The 19,308-nt window shown below is 42.7% G+C and overlaps 1 long non-coding RNA gene across 2 annotated transcripts in view; it reads left to right on the top strand.

The window, feature by feature from the left end:
* Window positions 1–19,308, top strand: part of LOC149449408 (uncharacterized) — a 543,558-nt gene that overhangs the window by 91,026 nt on the left and 433,224 nt on the right. For both annotated transcript variants that reach the window (XR_016315401.1, XR_016315400.1), the window contains exon 2: window positions 560–699. This is a non-coding gene — a long non-coding RNA (uncharacterized LOC149449408). The remainder of the gene's footprint in view (window positions 1–559; window positions 700–19,308) is intronic.

The raw sequence follows: 19,308 nt of genomic DNA, 5'->3' as shown, positions 1-19,308 counted from the left end.
ACTGGTTAAAGCTTGTAGAAGGAATTTTCATCCTGCCCTGATTGTTCTATGGACAATGCTGATTGGCCCTGTGCTGATCACATGCACTCACACATGCAAAAAACAAACAAATGTCTCTAGCGATACACACCATACACCAAACAGAGCATGTGCAGCTTGCCCCAAGGCTCTGTTCTATCAGCAGACGGATTGGGACATTAGAAGAAGAGGTGGGTCAGAGAAGATAGGATCAAACAGCCTTTTTACACAATGCAGAGGATTAGACTCTTAGGATCCATAGTGAGTACAACAAGCATGCTTTACTGCATATACAGACTGATATTACTGTTGTGGGTTTAGTAACACTTTGAGCAATACTGCTTCCCTATTGTTTAATAATAGGATTTTTTTAATGCAACTTCTTTCTTTTTTTTTATTGAAGTTGTTTACAATCGTTCTTCTAATGAGCCTTTATTATTCTTGTAGTTAATTTAAAAGCTGGATTTTAAAGTTAGTTTCCATTTGCCATTTGCATTTATTAACTTTCCAAATCTGAACCTCATTTTCCCTTATTTTCCAGATGGCTTGGAGTACAGTTGTCATGGAATATTTATCAAGGCTCCCATTGCTGCCCTTCTTCAGAAATACTAGTTGCCAGGCTACTATGGTGATACTTCGGTTTCAGTTGTCCCTAAATCATTGACCTGGCTGAATCTAGAGGTAAGAAATGTTGACTTTGCTTCTTTCATTTACTTCAAGCATGTTCCAGGTGTGTGAATTACTTTTGTAGAAAGCAGCCAGCAGTGTCAGTTTTCATGGTTTTCTCATGAAGTCTGTACTCTAGACTGCCATAGTTAAAAACTCAGAATTACCAACACAGTTTCTGTTTCTCAAAACTGATGAAAGGTAAAGCCTATGGGTTGCTGCAGATTGTTGCTGTTTGGCTCTGTAGATAGGCAATATTCTACTGGTCTTAAATCAATCACTGATTATTATTATTATTATACAGGATTTATATAGCGCCAACAGTTTGCTCAGCACTTTACAATATAACGGGGGACAATACAGTTCAATACAAGAGGGTTAGGAGTTTACAATCTAAGAGATATTTGCTTTATTAGTCCACCTAAGATCTATGGTTTGCAATATATCACTATTGTCACCCTTGCAACTGCCATGTTTACAGAACTTTTGGACCTGCATTTTATTACCACGATTCATATTCTCCAAAGACTACATTCACACCCCATTTTTTTACTTGGTTAAATCGGAACTTTACCCATAACAACTTGATAAAAATAATGCTCTTTGGCAAGGAACATACATTCCACAATAATAATTATGCAACCAAATTAGTGAGTGCTGTAAATTTCCTCCAACATTGTTCCTGCTTCTTTCTGCTGGAGGCTGCCATTTTGCTGAAGCTCAGAGCCCCTGAGCTCAAAGAGTATCACTATCACAAGTGCTTTATTGTAATCTTGAATGACATGAAATGGGGCAAAAGTCAAGACCCCCGCGTACATCATGGGCCTAGGATCCAAGGGGTGGTTTGATGACTAACACTCTGTATTTCACTGCTGTAGCTACCATGGAAGCATGCAGGCCAGGCCAGGGTCACTTCATCATGCTAAAGGGTAACTGGACTTTTAATATTAGGTTGGTGTTTGACCTCTGCCACACTCTTTCATGAAACTTACCAAATGTCACACATACTCCAGATACAAATGATACACACATCCACCGTCTTGAGCCCGCAGATGGCTTGGCAGTGTTTAATTCTAGTTCAGCTGAGGCAACCTGAAAAGTAGACATGTTTGAATCTCCCTTAGGGGAGAATAATACTCCAGATTTTAGCTTGGAACATTCACTAGAAGATGGTCAGTATCGCCTATGGCTTATATACATCTACCCAGGGGTGTCCCTAGGGTTGGTGTCACCCAGTGTCGGAACACTAGGTGACACCCCCTCCGACGATCCCTGCAGGATGGATCGGATCTGCATATTGGGGAGCATAATGGATCAGACTCCGATCTATTATGCTCAATCTGCAGATCCGATCCATCCTGCGGGGATCGTCGGCTTGCTTTAAAACTTACCTTTTCCTGGAGAGATCAGTTAACCCCGTATAGGTTGCAAGCCGACGATCCCCGCAGGATGGATCGGATCTGTGGATTGGGGAGGATAATGGATCGGACTCCAACATTGGTATATAGGAAATGCGCTTAAAGAAAATTTCCCAACTTGAGGAATAACACCTTACCAGGGGTGGACTGACCATTTGGAAACTCTAGCACTGCCCGTGGGCCTGGGGTCAGTAGGGGGCCCCATGAGATGCCCCTGGTACCTTTTTCATAGGCTTTTTTGAGTTTGGGCAAGGACACAGGGGCTCCATGATCCCCTATTGCCCGGAGGCCCCATGAGTTGTCAGTCTGCCCCTGGACTCCAATCCATTATGCTCAATTCACAGATCAGATCCATCGTGGGCTTGCTTTAAAACTTACCTTTCCGTGGAGCGGGTCCGGTGTCACCCCGTGCAATAGGTGTCACCCCCCGCACCTGCCTAGGGACGCCCCTGCATCTACCTCTGACTACTGCAGCCAGAGGAGCGGTAAATGCTGCCCATCTGCACAGATCAGGGCTGTGAGAGTATTCTTTATCTGAATCTGACTTCCATGTAACATTTAGAAACTTCCTCAGAGGGGAATGGGTGGGGCCAATGACTAATTTTACATGAAAAATACAGTTATTTTGAAATTGTGTATTGTGTCATATAACTTACAGGTAGTGTTTTTATGTTGCTATAATGCAAGACCCTTTTTAGGTGACTCTAACACAAAATAAATATTTCAAATGTTACTTAAAGCTGAACTCCCATTTAAAAACTCCCATTTAATTGTATTCCTCAATTGTCACAAAGGACACAAATCCACTTTTTGAGCACCAAATATCTTTGCAAACACAGATATTACCTTGTAAAAGTAGCAGTGACATCATCACTGTACTGTGGCATCTGTGGAGAGAGCAAAGCTCTCCTCTACAGGTTGCAAGCAGAAAACTATAGAAGTGGGTAGAGTCAAGACCAGTCATCCTACACAAGTGACATCCTTATTACAAGAAGCTCCTGCACAAAGGCAATGTTTCATGCTTCACACTCCATTACTGTACAGGTATGTAAGAAATAGACAAAGTACACCAAGATCTAGGGAAGAATACATATGCCTCTTGTATTTAAACAATATATGTTTGTTTTGGAGTTCAGCTTTAAAGGAGTAGTACAGCCAAAGCTCTTTTCTGGATCACAGAAGTGCAGTTTGTTCTGCACTCCTGTGACCCGTTTTCAGCTGACAGCGGGCTGAAGTCCGCTGTCAGCTGACTTTATTCAGCCAGTCCAGGCTGGGGAAAGATCCCGACCTTAAAGTCGGGATACGCCCCATAGTCTGGAGCGGCACCTGGCTCAGCCTCTCAGCAAAGCACTGAGAGCCTGAGCCAACTGCTCCCATCCCTTCCACAGCCCAGCGCTCCAGTGAGCTGGGGAAGAGCAGAAAGGAGAACTCAGCGATCAGCAGTCATGTGATCGCTGAGTTCTCACCCTTAGAGCCAACAGGGAACAGATGTTGCATCCACCTAGGTAAGTATAAATAAGGGGGGGAAATAAGCCCTATTTCTCTTTTAAGTGTTTATTCAACACAATTCCCTATTAACCTGTAACATTTCATTCTTTTAAAAGAATGTGCAAAATAATTACTCCCAAGGCACCTAACATTTGGCTGATGAACTAATATATATTGTAGTATATTGTAGTATATCTTGGAAGCACCAGAAACTGAAAGCAGAAGAGAAAAAAAAAATAAAGCGCAAGTCATTACGCAAAGTCCCTGGGATGCACAAGTTTAATGTGGGAGATGATTGAATGGCCTCCAGGTTGAATTTTTCTTATGGATCTCAGATTTCATATTGCTCTTTGTATGTAGTTTGCTCTGTTTCAACAGCTTGTAAAAATCAAGCTATCACACGGATGAACGAACACGGTTGTGGGGTTTTTTTTTAGCTTGTGAGGTCATCACACATACATATTGCCTTAATGGATGAGAGTTTTCATGCCATATATTTCTTATTTTTCATTCTTTGGAAGGTGACACTTAGGGCTTTACAAATTGCTAAATAAGACAGCTTGTTAAAGTTAAAAGAGAACATTTTCATCAAAAAGCCTTGATATATATTCCCCTTAGGCCACATATGCTCAGTTCAGTGCACCTCCAGCATTTTTAAAGCAATGCTATAACATATGGCTCTACAACATTGGTTCTGGTGCAGTTGCAAACATTTTCTGAAAACATTGGAGTAGTCAGTGTCATGTTTAAAGTGTACCTACAGTTACACTTACAGTATAATGTACTGTCCCTTTAAAGTACACTATATTGCTAAAAGTATTGGGAGGCCTGCTTTTACACGCACATGAACTTTATTGGCATCCCAGTCTTAGTCCGTAGGGTTCAATATTAAGTTGGCCCACTCTTTGCAGCTATAACAGCTTCCACTCTTCTGGGAAGGCTGTGCACAAGGTTTAGTGTGTCTATGGGAATGTTTGACCATTTTTCCAGAAGCGCATTTGTGAGGTTAGACATTGATGTCAATGAGAAGGCCTGGCTCGCAGTCTCTGCTGTAAATCATCCCAAAGGTGTTCTCTCGGTTTGAGGTCAGGACTCTGTGCAGGCCAACCCCAAACTCACTCATCTATGTCTTCATGGATCTTGTTTTGTGCACTGGTGCACAGTCATATTGGAACATGGGCCATCCCTAAGCTGTTCCCACAAAATTGGGAGAATTAAAGTGTCCAAAATGTCTTGGTATGCTAACGCCTTATGAGTTCCCTTCACTGGAACTAAGGGGCAAAGCCCAACCCCTTAAAAACAACCCCACACCATAATCCCCCCTCCACCAAACTTTACACTTGGCACAATGCAGTCAGGCAAGTACTGTTCTCCTGGCAACCATCAAACCCAGCCACGTCCATCAGTTTGCCAGACAGAGAAGCTTGATTCGTCACTCCAGAGAACACGTCTCCATTGCTCTAGAGTCCAGTGGCGGCGTGCTTTACACCACTGCATCTGACACTTTGCATTGCACTTGGTGATGTAAGACTTGGATGCTGCTCGGCCATGGAAACCCATTCCATGAAGCTCTCTACCACTGTTGTTGTGTTAATCTGAAGGCCACACAAAGTTTGGAGGTCTTTAGCTATTGACCCTTCAGACAGTTGGTGACTTCTCCTCACTGTCCATTTCAGCATGCGCTGACCCTGCTCTGTCATTTTACGTGGCCTACCATTTCGTGGCTGAGTTGCTGCTGTTTCCAGTTGCTTCCACTTTGTTATAATACTACTATCAGCTGACCATAGCATATTTAGTAGCAAGGAAATTTCATGGATGGACTTATTGCACAGGTGCCACGCTTGAATTCACTGAGCTCCTGAGAGCAACCCATTCTTTCACAAATGTTTGTAGTAGCAGTCTGCATGCCTAAATGGTTGATTTTATACACTTGTGGCCATGGAGGTGATTGGAACACCTGAATCCAATGATTTGGAGGGGTGTCCCAATACTTTTGGCAATATAGTGTGCGTAAATCCTCACCTTGTAAAACAACCAATACAGTTTAAAATAGAAATGAAAGGTAAAATGTTTGTGTATAGATATAAAAAAAATAAATACTTGTTCTCCCTTTGTTTTATAGATGATCACATACACTTTGTTCTCATCTGCATAGAGAGGTGAGGGATAAGAAACATCAGTACACTGCTCTTCCCAGTGAATGGCTATGCAGTGTGTGTGTGTGTGTGTGGGGGGGGGTCTTGTCATCACAAGTTTGATCATCGGATGAGAGCACACAGTTAGAGAACTGACCATGCCTTGTCCTCCTGCCTACTGTGCTCAGTTTTTAATAGGAAAGCAGGGGGACTTGCAGACGCACAAGCGATTTTACACAAAGGAAGCAATACAAAGAGATCAGGATACTTTTTTTCATGCAAGTACATGGTACAGCAATTTTCTGAGCTGTACCCAATTATGCATAGTACACTCTCTATTAAATCCTGTAGAGAGTTTTACTCTGTGCCCTAGCGGAGTATGAAAGGTTTGGATAATGTGCAGCGCATGTGTGCCCTTGGTTCAGAAGATTTTGACAAATGGTTTGGCATCTTAGTGGGCCATATCTTGCTGGATTTGGGATAGGTGAGTATATTACTTACAGGGAGACAAGGGCAATACATATTAACTTAATCCTCTAATCCTTCCTCCTTGTTTACCTTTCCCTTTTGACAGTTTTTTTCCCACTGTTCTTATTTGCTATTGTAGCACTCCATAGAGCTACTGTTCTGATAAATCTAGCTTTTGGCCTCTTTGTAACCAGAGAGAGCACTATTTCACTATTTCATTAGTTATGTCTGCTCTGGGTTCTATTACTCAATTACTTCCCCCTGTCTCTCAGGGGATCCTGGGACATAGTGCGTGGGAGAGTCATGAACCCAGCCTGCATGTTAATATCTCTCTGGTCAACATGGTAGGTGACTAGCAGGGGGCTGAGGGAGATATAAATAGGCCATAGTCCCGACCAGAGGCTCTCTTGTTCCTGGGGGAGTAAGACCCAGCTGGAGGGCTGTGGCATCCCTGGGAAATCCACGTGGAACTACCAGTACTTTGTGGGGTCCCAACTACAGTCTGGCTGGGAGACCTCTGTCCTATTCCCCTGGAGCATTCTGCGAAAACCTCTCAAAGATTCAGGACACAGACTGCTACAGTACTGAAATTGACTGTCCTTGCACATGACTTCCTGGAAATCAGGAAACAGAGAGTGTCACGATCGCGGCGTCAGACTCCAGACCTTCTCACCAAACTCGTGACCGAAGGGCTAACCAATCTACAACTGCGATGTGACATGAGTAACAATGCCACACCCAACTGCACCCTGCACAACGATTTTCCAGCTAATGGATACCAATCGATGTGCCAGCAGCCTGAATCCATTGTTACTGGGTCAGGTTATTTATGCAATTAACCCTTCACACTGCCACCACCTCCTTTTTGATCAGAGAAAAAGGAAACTTAGCGTTCAGCTATAACACTATAATGGTTGATATTATCATCTGTATAAAACGGTCCACAGACCGGTTATAGAGAGGTTCAAACAAACACAGTAGCATTCTCTTTAAAGGCAGGGATTCGTAAATTGCAATTAAGAGCTATAGAAACAGTTCAACACTTTCAGAAATTATTCAAGTTTACAGTTACTAGAGTATCCCTAGGCTCACCCTCACCCTATCCAAGTTCATTCCCAAAAATAAAAAAACACAAAAAAAGAGCTGCACAGCCTGTTTACTGACTCAAGTGTGTGAAAACGTTGCGTGCCTGGCTATCGTATGCCCATCAGATAATGGAACCCGAGATCAAAACGCCAGACCAATCCCGTTTGTGCACTACACTATGTTGAAATTTATGCCGATACCGTCCAACATTTCAAAGAGAAAAAGGTACACCTGTCCCTAGCCCCATCATGACACTGTCACATCAACTCTCTGTTTTTTCACAAATAAGTACAGATTCCCAAATAAGGCAGCCTTTACTAACCTGCCTGTGGAATCAGTTCCTGAGACTGAAATGGCAAGCTGTTTGGTAAAAACAAAATTTAAAATCAATAGTCCAGCTTTTACCAAAGAGCTTGCAATTTCAGTTGTCAGATCCTAGTACTAAAAGAGCCACATATTTTTAAAACATGTCTCTGTTTAGTGCAGTTTTTTATACCCAGAGTTAGAAATTAACTTGTCAGCCAATGCGATAAAGGGCACCATTTCCACATTTAAAAATGGGTATGCTGCAATATATTAAATGTTTGTTTTTGACTTTAGATACGCTTTAAACCGCATTTTTATCTTTCTACAAAAAGCTGTGACTCTGACTTGCACATAATCAATTTACCTGTACCTAAATGGCAGCAGTCTAAAAAATGATTCACAAATATGTAAGCTAGAAAGTAGGGTATTCATTATTTTTAACAGGAATAATCAGCAGCGTTTCAATTCCTCCTTAACAGAAGACCACTAATCATTAAGAGCCTTTTGAAATATGGCTTTGCCCTTCTACAAATGTGATTGGAAGATGAGAGCAATAATAGCATCTTATTTAATGCTTTATCAGAGTTAAAACTACATCGGCCTAGAATGTCTCTTACTGTTTACACATTTTGGCAAATGTTTCCGAACTACTGGACTCAAAAGCAATTTTTTTACGCGCTGACTTCTTTCCAAACACAGAAGATGCCAGAATAATCAAGATCTCAGCAGAAGATAGGATGCAGCTGGATGGTGTTGATATTTCTTAACTGAAGATATTTTTAGGATTGGTGGTTTATATAGAATTGTGCACTTTATTAATTCTGGCATAGAAAAGTCTGCTATACTTTAATGGTCATCACTACTACTATCAAACCAATAGATACGTTTCTGTGCCATTGCATTGTTTAAACCTTTTGGAAACTACAGTACATATCATTTACATAATAAATGATTTTACATACAACAATTACTCCAGTGACCTGCCTTTTCACTTCAAATTGCTGTATGTAAGTTATACACCACCACAATGTTTCTCATGTCATATGAATGACTATATTTGTCTGCAAGATTTCGGATTAAAGCTAAACCCTCCAAAAAAATTGACCATTGCAATGAGGCTTCCAGAATGCTGCAAGGGTTAAATGCTCTTTTTTTTCTCTAGAAGGACCTTAAATAGCAGTAATACATACCTTATTCCATGCTCCACAGGCTTCCTCTATGAGGACCATAGATAGCAGTTATACATACCTTATTCCTTGCTCCACGGGCTTCCTCTAGGAGGACCATTAATAGCAGTTGTACATACCTTATTCCTTGCTCCACGGGCTTCCTCTAGGACAGTGATGGCGAACCCGTGGCACGCGTGCCACAGCCGGCACGCCGAGCCTTATCTGTGGGCACGCCAGGAGAATACCGTATTTTTCGCTCCATAAGACGCACTTTTTTTCCCCCCAAAAAGGGGGGAAAATGTCAGTGCGTCTTATGGAGCGAATATAGAGCGGCCGGTCCGGTATTTCCACCGCCGCCGTGTCAGAATACCGGGCCGGCCGCTCAGCTCTGCAGTGGGACCGTACCTGTCCCTCTATCCAGCGGCGCGCTGTCTTCCCGGCTTCTGTAGTGTGCGTGACAGCCGGGTCCCAAGTGCGCATGCGCAAGAAGCAGTGCTCTTTGTGAATGGTAAGGCGGTACCTGGGACACATGACAGATCCCAGAAGCCGCCGGACCAATCACAAAGCGCAGCGCTTCTCGCGCATGCGCACTGGGCATCCGGCTGTCCGATGAGCGCCCACACTACAGAAGCCGGGAAGACAGCGCGCGGCTGGATAAAGGAACAGGTAAGATAAAAAAAAAACTCTGCGGAAGTAAGAGCGGGTACCTGTCAAATTCAGGTACCCGCTCCCCCTCCCTCCCCAAAGGTCAGCAGTCATCTGTACTGTCCGCAGTCTCTGGTCATCCCTGTGCTTTCCGCAGTCTCTGGTCATCTCCTGTACTGTCCGCAGTCTCTGGTCATCCCTGTACTGTCCGCAGTCTCTGGTCATCCCTGTACTGTGTCCGCAGTCTCTGGTCATCCCTGTACTGTGTCCGCAGTCTCTGGTCATCCCTGTACTGTGTCCGCAGTCTCTGGTCATCCCTGTACTGTGTCCGCAGTCTCTGGTCATCTCCTGTACTGTGTCCGCAGTCTCTGGTCATCCCTGTACTGTGTCCGCAGTCTCTGGTCATCCCTGTACTGTGTCCACAGTCTCTGGTCATCCCCTGTACTGTGTCCGCAGTCTCTGGTCATCCCTGTACCGTGTCCGCAGTCTCTGGTCATCTCCTGTACCGTGTCCGCAGTCTCTGGTCATCTCCTGTACCGTGTCCGCAGTCTCTGGTCATCCCTGTACCGTGTCCGCAGTCTCTGGTCATCCCTGTACCGTGTCCGCAGTCTCTGGTCATCCCTGTACCGTGTCCGCAGTCTCTGGTCATCCCTGTACCGTGTCCGCAGTCTCTGGTCATCCCTGTACCGTGTCCGCAGTCTCTGGTCATCCCTGTACCGTGTCCGCAGTCTCTGGTCATCCCTGTACCGTGTCTGCAGTCTCTGGTCATCCCTGTACTGTGTCTGCAGTCTCTGGTCATCCCTGTACTGTGTCCGCAGTCTCTGGTCATCCCTGTACTGTGTCCGCAGTCTCTGGTCATCCCTGTACTGTTAATTAGTTTGCACTACTGTACAAGTTGTTTTTTCTAACCCAAAAGCTCGATATTCAGGTTTCATTGCAGTGTTGGCACTTCGAAAGAAATAAGTTGGTTTTGGGTTGCAGTTTGGGCACTCGGGCTCAAAAAGGTTCACCATCACTGCTCTAGGAGGACCATAAATAGCAGTTGTACATACTGTACCTTATTCCTTGCTCCACAGGCTTCCTCTAGGAGGATCATAAATAGCAGTTATACATACCTTATTCCTTGCGCCAAAGGATTCCTCTAGGAGGCCCATAATTAGCAGTTGTACATACCTTATTCCTTGCACCACCGACTTCCTCCCAGCTGCATGTCCCTCTTTTTGCTGCTCCATTGATCACAGAAACTCTGATGTCACTATGTACAATGCAGAACCTGCAGTCCTGCATTGTAAGTAAAGCCACTAATGGCCTGCCCACAGCTTGGAGTGTCAGAAAGCTCTGAAGTAAACCCAGTGCCAGGGGAATTAGTAATAAGTCATCTTTAACTGCTTTTTATGTTCTCTCTAGGCAAAAATGAGCATTTAACTTTTGTTGTGAGGGGGTGGTGGGGTGACTGCAAGGGTCCGTTTTGTCCTAAAAGAATATGGAAGCTGACATTACTAATCTATCCTTCAGAAAAACCTAGTAGACTGGTCTTCACACTGTTCTGATGGCTTCACTCTATAACTAGTATAAGTATACAGACCAGAAATTCTGATTCCAATCTGACTTTGCCTGCTATAATCTTGTTCTGTATTAGTGATAGAGGCAAAGTGACAAATACAATCAAGCAGATAATATTCGTAGAAGAAGGTCAGTAATGGCAGCCCCTGTGTTTTTCTGACTTCAGGTTTCCTTTAAAGGGTGGTTTGGGGTGGGTGGTATAAGAGAGAAGATATCAAGCTATTGCTTATCACCAGTGCTCCATTTATTTAATAATGTTTTTTTTTGCCTGAGCTGAAACACATGGCAGTGTCACTAGGGCCCGTGGTGAATTCTTTTTCAATTAGTTGTGCTATGAAATACTAGCTCCCTTAGCTCTGTAGAAAAGGCTGGTCAGAGGTGCTAATTATCCACCTATAGAGAAGCCTCATAGCCCATGCATGGGTCTATGCAAAGATACAGAAAATAGAAGGCTGACAGCAGTCATCTATGCAGTAATGAATATGTTATCCCTGTTGCTGGTGGACTGAAATAAATGGAAATGAGAGAATAAAGCAAATCATTAAATAAACTTCCTACTTTTTCTGCCTTTTTGCATTATGGGGCTATGACCATGCTGCTACCTAAAAAACAAACTGCACAGTTGTTGAAAAAAAAATTAAACAAAAAAAAAGCCTGATACTGTGACCTGTCACAATAACAGCTCTTATTCAGTCACTGAACTGTCCCTATTATTATTATTATTATTATACAAGTTTTATATAGCGCTAACGCTTTACAACTTGAGGCCAGACAGTACAGTTACAATACAGTTCAATACAGGAGGAATCAGAGGGCCCTGCTTAATAGAGCTTATAATGTTAGGCAGGGATAACAGGGAGAAGACAGTGTAGTCCCACAGGCTCTAAACTTTGGTCCCCAATTTTTTAATAGACTGTAAAATGCAGGTTGTGGTATGTGTGGGCAACACAGGCAATCAGCATACATCTGCTATCCTAACAAAATCTCAGTGGAGGATTATCCCCATTTATACCCCCCCCCAAAAAAAAAAAACTGGCACCAGCTTAGTGCATAGACATGAATGCCCACCCAAAATGAATATAATTTCACATCTATGGATAACTTATGGAGAACTTCATGATAATTAATGCTTAGTGCCAGGGCAACACAGTGGCTAAATGGTTAGCACTTCTGCCAGGCAGTACTAGGGTCATTGGTTTGAATCTCAACCACAGCACCACCTGCCTGGAGTTTGCCTGGTCTCCCTGTGCCTGCGTGGGTTTCCTCCCACTCTCCAAAGACATGCTGGCAGGTTAGTTGGATCCTGTCTAAATTGGCCCTAGTATGTGTATGAATGTAAGTTAGGGACCTTAGATTGTACACCCATTGAGGGTTAGAGACTGATGTGAATGTACAATATACATATATGTAAAGCACTGCATAAATTGACAGCGCTATATAAGTACCTGTAATAAATACATAAATGTGTAACTGAATGGGGTATAATGGAGAGCAGATAGCAGTGTTCGCTCTCCATTATAAATGAGCCTCTGTGTGTTTCAGTCATGTCTTTCCATCTCAAATAATGGTAAAAACATGGGAGAGGTGGGAAGGGTATAAATATGCTTGTGTGCACCTAACCTTTATCCTGTTTTAATATTAGTGGATGCAACATTCCAGTAAAACTGTTTTTACAGTATTAGATGTAAAATATTTTCATGTTTCTAAATAATTCTTATGGCTTTGTTAGCTACTGTATAGGGCAGTGATGGCGAACCCGTGGCACGCGTGCCACAGCCGGCACGCCGAGCCTTATCTGTGGGCACGCCAGGAGAATACCGTATTTTTCGCTCCATAAGACGCACTTTTTTTCCCCCAAAAAAAGGGGGGAAAATGTCAGTGCGTCTTATGGAGCGAATATAGAGCGGCCGGTCCGGTATTTCCACCGCCGCCGTATCAGAATACCGGGCCGGCCGCTCAGCTCTGCAGTGGGACCTTACCTGTCCCTCTATCCAGCGGCGCGCTGTCTCCCCGGCTTCTGTAGTGTGCGTGACAGCCGGGTCCCAAGTGCGCATGCGCAAGAAGCAGTGCTCTTTGTGAATGGTAAGGCGGTACCTGGGACACATGACAGATCCCAGAAGCCGCCGGACCAATCACAAAGCGCAGCGCTTCTCGCGCATGCGCACTGGGCATCCGGCTGTCCGATGAGCGCCCACACTACAGAAGCCGGGAAGACAGCGCGCGGCTGGATAAAGGAACAGGTAAGATAAAAAAAAAACTCTGCGGAAGTAAGAGCGGGTACCTGTCAAATTCAGGTACCCGCTCCCCCTCCCTCCCAAAAGGTCAGCAGTCATCTGTACTGTCCGCAGTCTCTGGTCATCCCTGTGCTTTCCGCAGTCTCTGGTCATCTCCTGTACTGTCCGCAGTCTCTGGTCATCCCTGTACTGTCCGCAGTCTCTGGTCATCCCTGTACTGTGTCCGCAGTCTCTGGTCATCCCTGTACTGTGTCCGCAGTCTCTGGTCATCCCTGTACTGTGTCCGCAGTCTCTGGTCATCCCTGTACTGTGTCCGCAGTCTCTGGTCATCTCCTGTACTGTGTCCGCAGTCTCTGGTCATCCCTGTACTGTGTCCGCAGTCTCTGGTCATCCCTGTACTGTGTCCGCAGTCTCTGGTCATCCCCTGTACTGTGTCCGCAGTCTCTGGTCATCCCTGTACCGTGTCCGCAGTCTCTGGTCATCTCCTGTACCGTGTCCGCAGTCTCTGGTCATCTCCTGTACCGTGTCCGCAGTCTCTGGTCATCCCTGTACCGTGTCCGCAGTCTCTGGTCATCTCCTGTACCGTGTCCGCAGTCTCTGGTCATCCCTGTACCGTGTCTGCAGTCTCTGGTCATCCCTGTACCGTGTCCGCAGTCTCTGGTCATCCCTGTACCGTGTCTGCAGTCTCTGGTCATCCCTGTACCGTGTCTGCAGTCTCTGGTCATCCCTGTACTGTGTCCGCAGTCTCTGGTCATCCCTGTACCGTGTCCGCAGTCTCTGGTCATCCCTGTACTGTTAATTAGTTTGCACTACTGTACGAGTTGTTTTTTCTAACCCAAAAGCTCGATATTCAGGTTTCATTGCAGTGTTGGCACTTCGAAAGAAATAAGTTGGTTTTGGGTTGCAGTTTGGGCACTCGGGCTCAAAAAGGTTCGCCATCACTGGTATAGGGGAAGCCCTATATATTGCCTTATTGAATATTGCATAAAATGAATATGCCAAAATGTGATATTTAGAGGGTGTAGGGTAACATGTTTTATTTCAATGCAAACATAGTGTTGTGGATGTACTGATGTTTCCTTATAGAACTATGCTGTACATTTGCTAAAAACTATATGAAGAAAATTCTATCTAATATAAATATATGTCATTTAGTTAGCTTGAAGTAACAGGTTTAATATTCTGCTAAAATATAATTTAAACCTAAAAACAAACAAATGAATTTTGAAGTATGGATACGTAAGAGAGATCGAGTATTAATGTTTTTTCCTTAAGAGCAGTTGACAGAATTCTACTTGTTCTTCCACAGACAATTTCAACTCATGTTACTTATTCCAACTACTATTATAATGAATTTCCATTCACATTTTAGTGCTTAGACCTCTAATCTCATGTATTTAAGTTGTCATTTAAAATTATTGTTTTGAAGTTGGTTTACAGATGCAGAATCCTAATGCTTGTGCTGTACAATATGTGTGTGATTTCTATAAGTTAACCTCAGATGTGCTGCTTTGGGACCAGTATCACACAAAAAAAAGATTTCTCTTTGATTTAAATGATCATTGTGGTTACAGATACAGTTATCTGTACATCTATCATAATCCATCAGGAAGCCCCATAATCTTCTATATGACCTTCTGGTATATGTCTTGTATATGGTATTCACATCTCAAATTTCCCATTAGAGGGATCCTTTTATACACAGTTAACTAAAGTACTTTAGCATATTTCATCTGTAAGATTGGTTAAAGCAACCAAGAGTATGCAAACATTAACCACTTGCTGCCCTGCTGTTGCACATGTACTATGGTGGGGCGGCACGGGCAGGCTCAGTCAGCCCAGAGTCCTGTGTTGACAAACACACAGGATTCTGTGTAAACAGAAGAGCGATCTTGCTGTTTCTTCTCCCTGAAAAGCAGGGAGAAAAAAACAGCAAGATCTGCAAATAAAAGCAGCACATGTTACACACACTACACATTGTTAGGCAGACAATTAACCCCTTGATTGCCCCTATATGTTAACCCCTTCCCAGCCAGTGTCATTAGGACAGTGACAGTGTACAGTATTAGCAATGATCAATGTATTAGTGTCATTTTTGATATCAGTGTCAGTCAGTTAGCGTCAATCCTAGCCAGTGTCAGTTAGCGCCAGGTTTCCGCCACACTATCACAGTCTCACTATAAGTCACTGATCACCGCCATTACCAGTATAGCTTCATAGCAGCATAAATTCCAGTATATATACAATCGTTTGTAGATGCTATAACATTTGCACAAACCAATTAATATACTTTTTTTTTTTACCAAAGACCTGTAGCAGAATACATTTTGGCCTAAATTTATGAAGAAATTAGATTTTTTTTATTGGATGTGTTTTATAACAAAGTAGAAAATTGTGTTTTTTACCCAAATTTCCGGTATTTTTTCATTTATATAATAAAAAAATATGGTGGTGATCAAATACCACGAAAAAAAAGCTCTATTTGTGTGAAAAGAATTATATAAATTTTATTTGTGTACAGTGTTGCATGACCGGGCAATTGCCAGTTAATGTAGCACAGTGCCAATTGCAAAAAATGGCTTTGTCATGAAGGGGGTATGATTATATGTATAACTAGAAAAGCTACAATTTCTGGGGAAATTGTGTGAAGTGTTCTTGCCTCCACCAGTAGTCTACAACTGGAGTGGGCGGAGTAACTGGGTGGAGTGGCTTGAGTAACTATTGTGTGGTTGGAGTGGCTGGAGTAACTGTGAAAAGGTTGGACTGGGCAGAGTAACTTTATGGAGTGGGCAGAGTAACTGTGTGGAGTGTTTGGAGTGAGTAAAGATAGTAAACATTACACAAACCAATAGATTGATCAAATTTAAAAAGTGCACATGGCAAGCTTGATAGAGTGAAAAGCACAAGACCCAGGCCTACATTTTGATGCATAGTATGTCTCTGAAATTTAAAAAATGAAGGCACAGTCGCAGTTTAGAAATTGCCCTTCAAATTTGAGGTGGCTAGAGTGCAGTTTCAGTGAATGTCAAGGGGCGGCGTGAGTTGCAAACAAATGGTCATATTGTGAAAACTATCTGGACTATGGCTTAGCCGTGGACATTTTTAGTGGCAGCAGGGATAGCTGAACGTTTTGATATAAGATTTGTGTAGGTGGGCTTGAAAATGAGGGAGTGATGGCAGTTTAGAGATCATGTCCTGATTTTTCAGCTCACACTCTAGTTTTGAACATTCCACCATTCATTCCTATGGGACCAATTTCACCACAAAAACGCCGATATTTCGTGAACCATTCGGCGAAACGTTCCACAAAGTAATAGCAAACCCATCGGGAACAATCCGCACGTTTCGGTATATTACTGTCTATGTAGTGTAAAAACTGTGGGAGGAGTTAGGGTGGTAAATTTGGCTATAATAATAAGAATATATATGTGAGATAACAGTAAGTGGTCTTGCCATGCAAGAACACTTAACTAAAACTTTTTTTTTTTTAGCTTTGGAGTAGAGTAGGAAAAGTTGAAGTCTGTTTATTTTTTGCTGTCTCTGTTCCATTGGGATGTTTTCCTTTTAAATCCTGCCCCAACAGGAAGTAACAGGAAGTGAAAGGAAATCTCTACAAAGTGAAAGAAAATATCATCTCAGACATTTTTTACTGGAAAAGGTGTATATATTGGAATATATCCCTTCACCTCTTGTTCTGGTAACAGCTGTAAAGTTTTGGATTTCCCATCACATTCTGTATGTATGATAATCGCCAACGAGACAAATAAAGGGGATATAAAGGGAGAAACAGCCACAATATAGACTGATAAAAAAAAAACTTGCAATGACTAAATAAATTGAAAGGCCTCTGTCCTGGGCAGAACTTCAAGTTCACATTTCACTTTTCACATACTAGGCATGGACAAATGGTAGATCGACTACCTTGGTGGGAAGCGTCTGAACATGGGGAAATGGTCCCTGCACTTGTAAATTTATAAGATTGACTGGATATTCTGTCTCAAGGACTAGTTTACCATCTGTTTTCACAGTTACTGGCAATAATGGTAGTGACATGAGCCTCTTTTACTTGGTGACCCCCATAATGTTGGACAGCATACTTGTGTAAGGAAAGAAACTTTCAGCACATAAAATAATCCATGGGCCTGAACTATTTACAATCAGGCCTAGATCAGCAATAGGCCCTGAGTACTATCAATGGTCAGACCTCAGCAATTGGAATCCTGTTCCAGAAACTGCTACCCACTCATTCTTTGATTAAGACCTTTTACAGGGTGTTTCTCATGTGGCTCCCCACGTCTCTGCATAATTTGAATTTGGTTCTCTTGGCACTTCATAAACCACCCTTTGAACATATCCATATCAGGAATATTCCCCTTTCAAAGCTTACTCACAAGGTTGTGTTACTTGTTGTTTTCTCCTATGTGAGACTTGTGTCTGAACTTGTGTCTTTTCCTGTAAGGAACCTTTCCTGGCAATACACAAAGCCTAGAGTCTCCTTTCTTCCAAAGATGGTTTCGGCTTTTCACCTTAAACAGGGCATTATACTTCTGTCATTCTATCTAACTCCAGGACATCAGAAGAAAATTTCCATAGTTTGGATATACTGTAGTTTACACTGTGTGTGTCTACCATTCAGCTACTGCCTCTATTAGAAAGATTAACTCTCTCTTTTTCATTCTCGATAGTCCTCATAAAGAGGAACCAGCTTCTCATGCCACCATTTTTCAATGGATCAGACAAATCACCATTCAAGCTTATGGTTTTAAGGATCAGATTCCATATTTTCCTTTCAAACTACTAGATCTGTGAGTGCTTCTTAAGCTTTATAGCATCAGGCAACTCTTTTGCAAATTTGTAATTCTTCCATCTGGTCTTCTGTTCACATGTTCACATATTTTACCAGATTAATGTTCAGGCCTCTTCTAAAGACACTTAGGGCATATTGTCCTTCAGGCACTCTTTCATCTATAAAGAGGTCACAGTTTATTTATAGTTGGGCCTGTTAGCTTTAAGTTTGCTGTTTTGCCCACTCCCAAGTTTGAAAGTTTGCCTTTGGGCAATCTCTGAATTCTGTGTCCCTCAATGAATGAGAAAGAAAATAGGATTTTTCTGCTCACCACAAAATCATTTTCTTTGTGTTCATTGAGGGACACGGATCCCAAGCTTTTTTACAGTATTTACGGTCTGTTCTTGGCATTGCTTTAGTACAAAACTGAGGTAAGCTGGTAGGAGGGGGGGGTTATGCCAGGCTGGTCATTTGTTTTGGTTTGCCAGTGTCCAAATCTCATGTCTCCAGTGAACTTCAAGAAAAGGATTTTACTGTTAGTACAAAAGTTCTAATATGTTGCAGTTTACCGATCCTTAGTGTGGTGACTGCTTTAGTAAACTTTTTTCCTGCTTCATTTACTATTTTTCACCCGGTGATCCTGCCAGTAATACACTTTCTGACCCAAGGTGACAGCTCTCACTTTTCACTCTTTTTTTTTAAAAGTCTGGAATGGGTGTGCAAAAAACTAAACACCATGTGAACCAGAAAAGTACATGTAAAACACTCAAAAAAGAACACAGGGTGTGTCACTGGTCCCCTTCTAAAATGCAAGGACCATTCCCTGCCTCCTCCCTCATGTGTAAGGCTACTGACAGGTGCAAGGACACTCTGGTCCCTCTAGCCAAAAGGCCCAGCCAACCTCTCTCCTCATGGCTAGCCAAAATTAACTACCTAGTGCTAATTTACTGTAGTGTATTTATAGAGGAGTAGCGTTATTACCCTAGGATAGGACAACCAAATCCCCCACCCCATTTTTTTTCCATAACATAGTGGGAAATGTTCTGAAATCCACAGAGAGAACTGGGAACAAGGTTAAATGATAGCAGTCAGCAGCAGTGGACAGAGCAAAAAGTTATTGGCTCCCAAGTTTTCTTTCTATTTTGACCTTCTGTCTATACCATTAACCTCTCAGAGTACAACATATGATGAGAAAAAGTGTGGTGTGTGCAAGACCTAATCAGAAAGGTCATTTTGTAACAAGTACTTAGTCAAGTAATCTGATTAATCAAAAGAAGCCAAATGATTTGCACTATAATTGAATAGAGTCTTTGGTGTCAAGGAGCT

The sequence above is a fragment of the Staurois parvus genome, unplaced genomic scaffold (genome assembly GCF_062004578.1).
Source record: "Staurois parvus isolate SC_StPar_1 unplaced genomic scaffold, SC_StPar_1.0 ptg000619l, whole genome shotgun sequence".
Taxonomy (NCBI): domain Eukaryota; kingdom Metazoa; phylum Chordata; class Amphibia; order Anura; family Ranidae; genus Staurois; species Staurois parvus.
This window is presented reverse-complemented; position numbering and strand designations above follow the sequence as displayed.